Here is a 7,433-nt window from a genome sequence, read left to right on the forward strand (position 1 = left end):
AGGAGGGCTTAGTGGGGGAAGGCCTCTCAAGTGCTTAATACAGTGCTCTGCACACAGTAATAAATATGCTCAATAAATACGACCGACTGTCCAATCTGAGTAACAAATGGTTGTCGGACTGATCGACGACGTGGTTAGGGATGGGAAATATAAACAGCCTCAGATGATATTTAACATCCACTCCTTCCCTCCTTTATCCCCTAGGTTTACCAGGGGTTTCTTCTAAACAGATTTTCACACTGGGTCCAATTCATGGATTTGACCGTCCTGGGGCCTGAGCCAGGCCAAGTTACTCAAGAGGCCCGGGTTGAGGTGAGCTGGGCCAAACTGTTAGCTTGTTCATTCATTCGATCATATGTATTGAGTGCTTATTCTGTGCAAAGTACTGTGCTAAGCACTTGGGAGAGCACAAGAGAACAATAAGCAGATACATTCCCTGCTCACAACGAGCCAGGGTGCTGGGCTGGCGCTTGAACCCCATTTGACTTGGCTGGTGACTTCTTCCCAAAGGCTGTGGAGAAGCCACCTAATCTAGTGACTGGGGGCTGGGGCCTGCCAGTCAGAGGACCTGGATTCTAATCGCAGCTCTGCCACTTGTCTGCTGTGGGACTTTGGGCAAGTCACTTTACTTCTCTGGCCCTCAGTTGCCTCTTCTGTAAAAGGCGGATGGAGACTGTAAGCCCCATGTACAACCAGGGACTGTGTCCACCCTGATTAACTTGCAGCTACTGCAGGGCTTAGAACAGTGTTTGACACAGAGTAAGCACCTAACGAATGTCATTTAAAGAAAAAAAAAGAGTGAGGGAGCCAGGCTGAAGAGTCAATCAATCATATTTACGGACTGTTTACTGTGTGCAGAGCACTGGGCTAAACACTTGGGAGCGTGCAACAGAACAATAAATGGACACATTCGCTGCCCACAATGAGCTTACAGTCTAGAGGGGGAGCCGGACAATAATAGAAATCAATAAATGACAGATATGGACATAAATGCTGTGAGGCTGGGCTGGGGGATGAATAAAGGGAACAAGTCACAGCGACATAGAAGGGAGTGGGAGAAGAGGAAAGGAGGGCTTAGTCGGGGAAGGCCTCTCAAGTGCTCAATACAGTGCTCTGCATGCGTGGCTCAGTGGAAAGAGCACGGGCCGGGGAATCAGAGGTCATGGTTCTAATCCAGCTCTGCCACTTGTCAGTTATAGTGACTTTGGGCAAGTCACTTCACTTTTCTGTGGCCTCAGTTCCCTCATCTGTAAAATGGGGATTAAGACTGTGAGCCCCCACGCGGGACAAGTGGATCACCTTGTATCCCCCCCCCAGCACTTAGAACAGTGCTTTGCACATAATAAGCACTTAAATACCATCATCATCAGTAAGCACTCAATAAATGCAACGACTGACTGACTGTCCTACCCTGATTAGCTTGTAGCTACTCCAGGCTTAGAACAGTGCTTGACAAAGGGTAAGTGCTTAAGAAATGTCATTTCAAAGAAAAAGAAAAAAGAGAGGGGAAGTCAGGCTGAAGAGGAACTGAGGCAGAAGGACCTGGGTTCTAATCCTAGTTTTGCCACCTGTCTGCTGGATGATGTTGGACAATTCACTTCATTTCTCTTTACATAGCTTCATTTGGAAGATGGAGATGAAGACTGTGAGCCCCACATGGGACGGGGATTGTGTTCAACCTGACTAGCTCATATCAACCCCAGTGCTTAGAAGAGTGCATGATACAGAGTGAGCGTTTAACAAATACCATCTCTCCCACCCACAAAGATCATTTTCTGGAGGGTAAATGGGGGAAACAATCCTATACTTTTCTTGTAGGAATTATCATAATGATAATACTTGGAATAATTGTTAATTGTGGTATTTGTTAAGCGCACACTATGCACCAAGTACTGAGAAGCAACGTGACCTAGTGGAAAGAGCACGGTCCCGGGAGTCCCAGTGACCTGAATTCTAATCCCGGTTCCACTGCCTATCTGCTCTGTGACCTGGGGTAAGCCAGTTCATTTCTCTGGGCCTCAGTTCCTTCATCTGGAAAACGGGAATTAAAACCGTGAGTCCCACTTGGGATAGGGACTGTGTCCAGCCCAATTAGCTTGTATCTAGTCCAGAATTTAGAACACTGCCTGGACCATAGGTAAGTGCTTTACAAATACCATTAAAAAAGTATTTAAAAAGATATTTCTTTCCTGGGACGCTATCTGCTCATAGTAGCAGAAACAGGAAACAAAGTCCCTTCCCGGACTTTCCCCTCACTGTAGATGGTTCCACCATCCTTCCCGTCTCTCAGCCCCGTAACCATGGTGTTATCCTTGATTCCGCTCTCTCATTCAACCCACACATTCAATCCGTCACCAAATTCTGTCGGTCCCACCTTCACAACATTGCTAAAATCTGCCCTTTCTTCTCCATCCAAACCGCTACCACATTAAAACGATCACTCATCCTAACCAGCCTAGATTGCTGCATCAGCCCCCTTGCTGATCTCCCAACCTCCTCCCTCTCCCCACTCCAGTCCACACTTCACTCCGCTGCCCGGATCCCTTTTCTACAGAAACAATCCGGACATGTCAACCCCCTCCTCAAATATCTCTAATGGTTGACTATCCATCTCCATATCAAACAAAAACTCCTCACCATTCGTGTTAAAGCACTCCATCACCTTGCCCCCCTCCTATCTTATCCAGCTTCTCTCTTACAACCCAGCCTGAACAGTTCACTCCTCTGGTGCTAACCTTCTTACTATGCCTCCATCTTGCCTGCCTCAAGGATGACCCCTGGCCCACGTCCTACCCCTGGCCTGGAACGCCCTCCCTCCTCAAATCCACGAGAAAATTACTCTACCCCACCCTCAAAGTCTTGCTGAAGGCACATCTCCTTCCAAGAGGCCTTCCCAGACTAAGCCCCACTCTTCCTTATCTACCACTCCCTTCTGTTGCCCTGACTTGCTCCCTTTACTCTTCCCTCCCTCCCCCAGCCCCACAGCACTTATATTTCCGTAATTTTATTTATTTCTATTGATGTCTGTTCATTTGTATGGATGTCTGTCTCCCCCTTCCCCCCTCACCTTCATCGCCCCCGGCCAGACTATGAGCTCACTGTGGGAAGGGATTGTCACTGTTTATTGTTGTACTGTGCTTTCCCAAGCACTTAATACAGTGCTCTGCACAAGGAAAGCCCTTAATAAATTCGACTGACTGACTGAATGAATAAAAGTGAAGGCCCTGAGCCACTTTCGAGCACCCTCTTGGGCCGGTCCGTGTCCAGCTCGACTGCTGAGACTGAGGTCACTGAGTCAGCAGGACGGCGCCAGATTCCCCATCACCCCTGGAGGGACCCTGTACCTGAAGCTCCCAGGGCCTAGGCTTACCCTGGCACTTCCTTGGTGGTGTGGGACATGCATATCAGGATGGGGAGGAAGCGATAGTTTCTTTTCTTGTCTCCATGTCAGTCAAAAGATTTTTAATTTATTTTCTAGAAATATGAAAACATACAAAAGAAGGTTCAGTTTAAGGCTGGAAAGAAGATAAAATTACCATGACCAACCTGACACAAAAGAAACGATGTCTTCCTTTCCCTCCTCGTGATTAGCCCCTCCAACCTGACCCTCCTTGATTATTACATCAAATGGATCCCTGACTAGATTAAAATAGGAAAAGCAAATCTCCCAAAACACACATCCATGCGGCACATAGAAACACAGACTGGTGTCCCCCCGACCAGATCAGTGCTGGATCCCAGGGATAAATATCCCTTTGGAGCCCAGAAAAAATCGTTCCTTGTCATCACTCCCTCATGGCCTTTCTTCCCAAGACCTACTTGGTGATTTTCTGTGGAAAGAAAGCAAAGAAGAGAGATAAATCCTGCTTTGCTGAGTCTAAGCCCACGGACCCATGTCAACTCCTTGTGCCCTTGAAAAAAATTAAAGAAGGAAAAAATAGAGGTGGTATCTACTGTTAAGGGCTTACTATGTGCCAGACACCGTACTAGACACTGAAGTAGATACAAGTTAATCGGGTTGGACACAGTCCATTTCCTAAGTGGGTCTCACAGTCTTCATCCCCATTTGACAGATGAAGGATCTGTGGCACAGAGAAATTAAGAGACTCATCTGAAATCACCCAGCAGACAAACTGCAGAGCCGGGATTGGAACACGAGTCCTTCTGACTCCCAGGCTCGGGCTCCATCCCCTAGCCCCTGCTGCTTCCCTTCCCCACTGCTACACGGGCTGACTCCTCCCCAAATCCCTTCTTTGCTGTTTCTGCTGCAGCTGCCAGGGGCCAGGGAAGAATATCTTCCTTCCTTAGGGCAGCAGGAAGCTCACTGCTGAGCCCAGGGGAGGGGACTTCTGAAGCAGGGTTCTTGAGGCAGACAAGAGCTAATAGTGCAAAAGGAAGGGGATCCAAAAAAAAAATCTGTTCTCGAGACGTTAAGGGGAGTCTCTGGTTTTCAAAACTCCCCTCGGTATCTCCATCGACTTGCAAGCCTTTTTGATGGCCCATCTCCTCCAAAAGCCGTTTCCTGACTAAGCCCTCTTTTCCCCTTCACCTGCTCCCTTCTGCCTCACTCTGACTTGCTTGCTCCCTTTATTCTTCCTCTCTCCCAGTCCCACAGCACTTATGGGCACATTTGTAGTTTAATTTATTTATATTAATGTCTGTCTCCCACATTCTAGACTGTATGCTCATTACGTGCCAGGGACTGTGCTAAACATTAGGATACAAAACAAGAGAATGAAGCTGGACATAGTCCATGTCCCACATGAGACTCACAGTATTCATTTCCACTTTACAGGTGAGGTAACTGAGGCACAGGGAAGTTAAATGATTTTCCCAAAGTCATATTGCAGATAGGTCAGAAATAAAGCAACCTCAGTGTTATCTTTGACTCGTCTCTCTCGTTCACCCCGCACATCCAATCTGTTACCAAGCCCTGCCGGTCTCACCTTTACAATATTGCCAAGATCCGCCCTTTCCTCTCCACCCAAACGGCTACCTTACTGCTACAGGCTCTCGTTATATCCCGGCTAGACTACTGTGTCAGCCTTCTTTCTGATCTCTCTTCCTCCTCTCTCGCCCCGCTCCAGTCTATTCTTCACTCTGCTGCCCGGGTCATCTTCCTGCAGAAACTTTCTGGGCATGTCACTCCCCTTCTTAAACACCTCCAGTGGTTGCCTATCAACCTCTGCTCCAAACAAAAACTCCTCACTCTAGGCTTCAAGGCTCTCTATCACCTTGCCCCTTCATACCTCCCCTCCCTTCTCTCTTTCTATTGCCCACCCCGCACACTCCGCTCCTCTGCTGCCCACCGCCTGACGGTCCCTCGGTCTCGCCTATCCTGCCGTCGAACCCTGGGCCACATTCTCCCGCGGTCCTGGAATACCCTCCCTCCTCATCTCCGTCAATCTAATTCTCTTCCCCTCTTCAAATCGCTACTTAAAGATCACCTCCTCCAAGAGGCCTTCCCAGACTGAGCTCCCACTTTTTCCCTCTGCTCCCTCTACCTCCCCTTCACCTCTCCGCAGCTAAACCCTCTTCACCCCCCTTTCCCTCTCCTTCTCCCCCTCTCCCGTCCCACCCCCTCAGCACTGTAATCGTCTGCTCAACTGTATATATCTTCATCACCCTATTTATTTTGTTAATTTTGTTTAATGAGATGTACATCACCCTGATTCTATTTATTTGCCATTGTTTTTATGAGATGTTCTTCCCCTTGACTCTATTGATTGCCATTGTTCTTGTCTGCCTGTCTCCCCCGATTAGACTGTAAGCCCGTCAAAGGGCAGGGACTTTCTCTATCTGTTGCCGACTTGTACATTCCAAGCGCTTAGTACAGTGCTGTGCACATAGTAAGCGCTTAATAAATGCTATTGAATGAATGAAATAACTGTGGTATTAGTTAAGCACTCCCCTCTAGGCTGTGAGCTTGCTGTGGGCAGGGAATGTGTCTATTGTTCTATTGTCCTCTCCCAAGCACTTAATACAGTGTTCTGCACACAGTAAGCACTCGATAAACACGATTGAATAAGTGAATTAGAACCCACATCTTCTGACTCCCAGACCAAGGCACTTTCCACTAGGCAACTCTGCTTCCCGATCCTCTTTAGATAGGAGGTCACAAGAGAAGACAGTGGGGAGCAGTTTGGACTATTGGAAATAGTACATGCCTAGGAGCCAGGGGACCTGGCTTCTAATCCCAGATCTGCCACTTGCCTATTGTGTGACCTCAGGCAATTCACTTAACTTCTCTGGGCCTCATTTTCTCCATCTGCAAAATGGGGATTCAATCCCTGTTCTCCTTCCCCCTTAGACTGTGTGTTGTGGGACAGGGATTGGGTCCAAACTGATGAACTTGCATCTACCCCAGGGCTTACTACAGTACTAGGCACACAGTAAGTGCTTAACAAGTACAGCAGTTATTATCACTGGGGCAAAACATTGGTGAGCCCTTTTAAGCTCCTTGGGGGCAGAGAATGTGATTCCCAAAACGCTTAGTTCAATGTTCTGCACACAGTAATCCCCATTTCACAGAAGAGGTAATTGAGGCACAGAAGAGTGAAGTGACCTGTTTAAAAAAAAAAACCCAACAAAAAACAGGTGGCAAGAGAAATGAGAACAGCACCTATGCTGATCAATCTCCTACAGAATGGCCAAATCGGACTTCCCGGGTAATAATAATTGTTAGAGTTGAGAGACATGATCCCTGCCGTCAGTAAGCTTACAGTTTTTCTCCTCCCTTGCTCTCTTCTCCCTTTCCCCCTTCACAGCCTCTCTTTTCCCCCTCCCATTTTTCCCCATTCTTTTCCTTCTTCTCCCCCTCCCTGCCTCCCTATTCTCTCCCTCTCCCCCTCTTCTCTCAGCAAGGAAAAAACTAAGGAGCAGACATTTGAAGATGACACCTTAAAGCCAGAGAATGCATAAGTCAATCCACTAGTGGTATTTATTCAGTGCACATTAGGTGCAGAGCATTGTACTAAGTGCTTGAGAGAGTACAAGACAGTAGAGTTACTACCGTGCTCCATACCTAGTAAACACTTAACAAACCCACGGAGACAACTGAGAGGAAATACTGGTGGGTTTTTCGGGCTCATTCTAAACAATGAGGGTCCACCGTGACTCTTGTTTTGCAGTTTCAGGTAAACAGGCTGGGAGTGCCATTGCTTCCTTCAAACGGCTGGACCCTTATGATGTGCGTGTGACATTACCCACTGGGGAAAATAAAGAGCTGCACATGACTTCTGGGATAAAGTTGATGCTGTTGTCTTAATATTTATCGGTTTTCTTTCAGAAAGTTGAAAGGTGGCCTGGGAGCTAAAGCAAAAGAATGTTTTCAAGGACTAGGAACCTTAATTCAGGGGCGAGCTTGGGGGGGGGGGGGGGAGGCGGCGCACAGGTGCTCATGACTCAAGTGAAGTGAGCTAAAAGGGAGACAG

Source organism: Ornithorhynchus anatinus, unplaced genomic scaffold, assembly GCF_004115215.2.
Source record: "Ornithorhynchus anatinus isolate Pmale09 unplaced genomic scaffold, mOrnAna1.pri.v4 scaffold_82_arrow_ctg1, whole genome shotgun sequence".
Lineage (NCBI taxonomy): Eukaryota > Metazoa > Chordata > Mammalia > Monotremata > Ornithorhynchidae > Ornithorhynchus > Ornithorhynchus anatinus.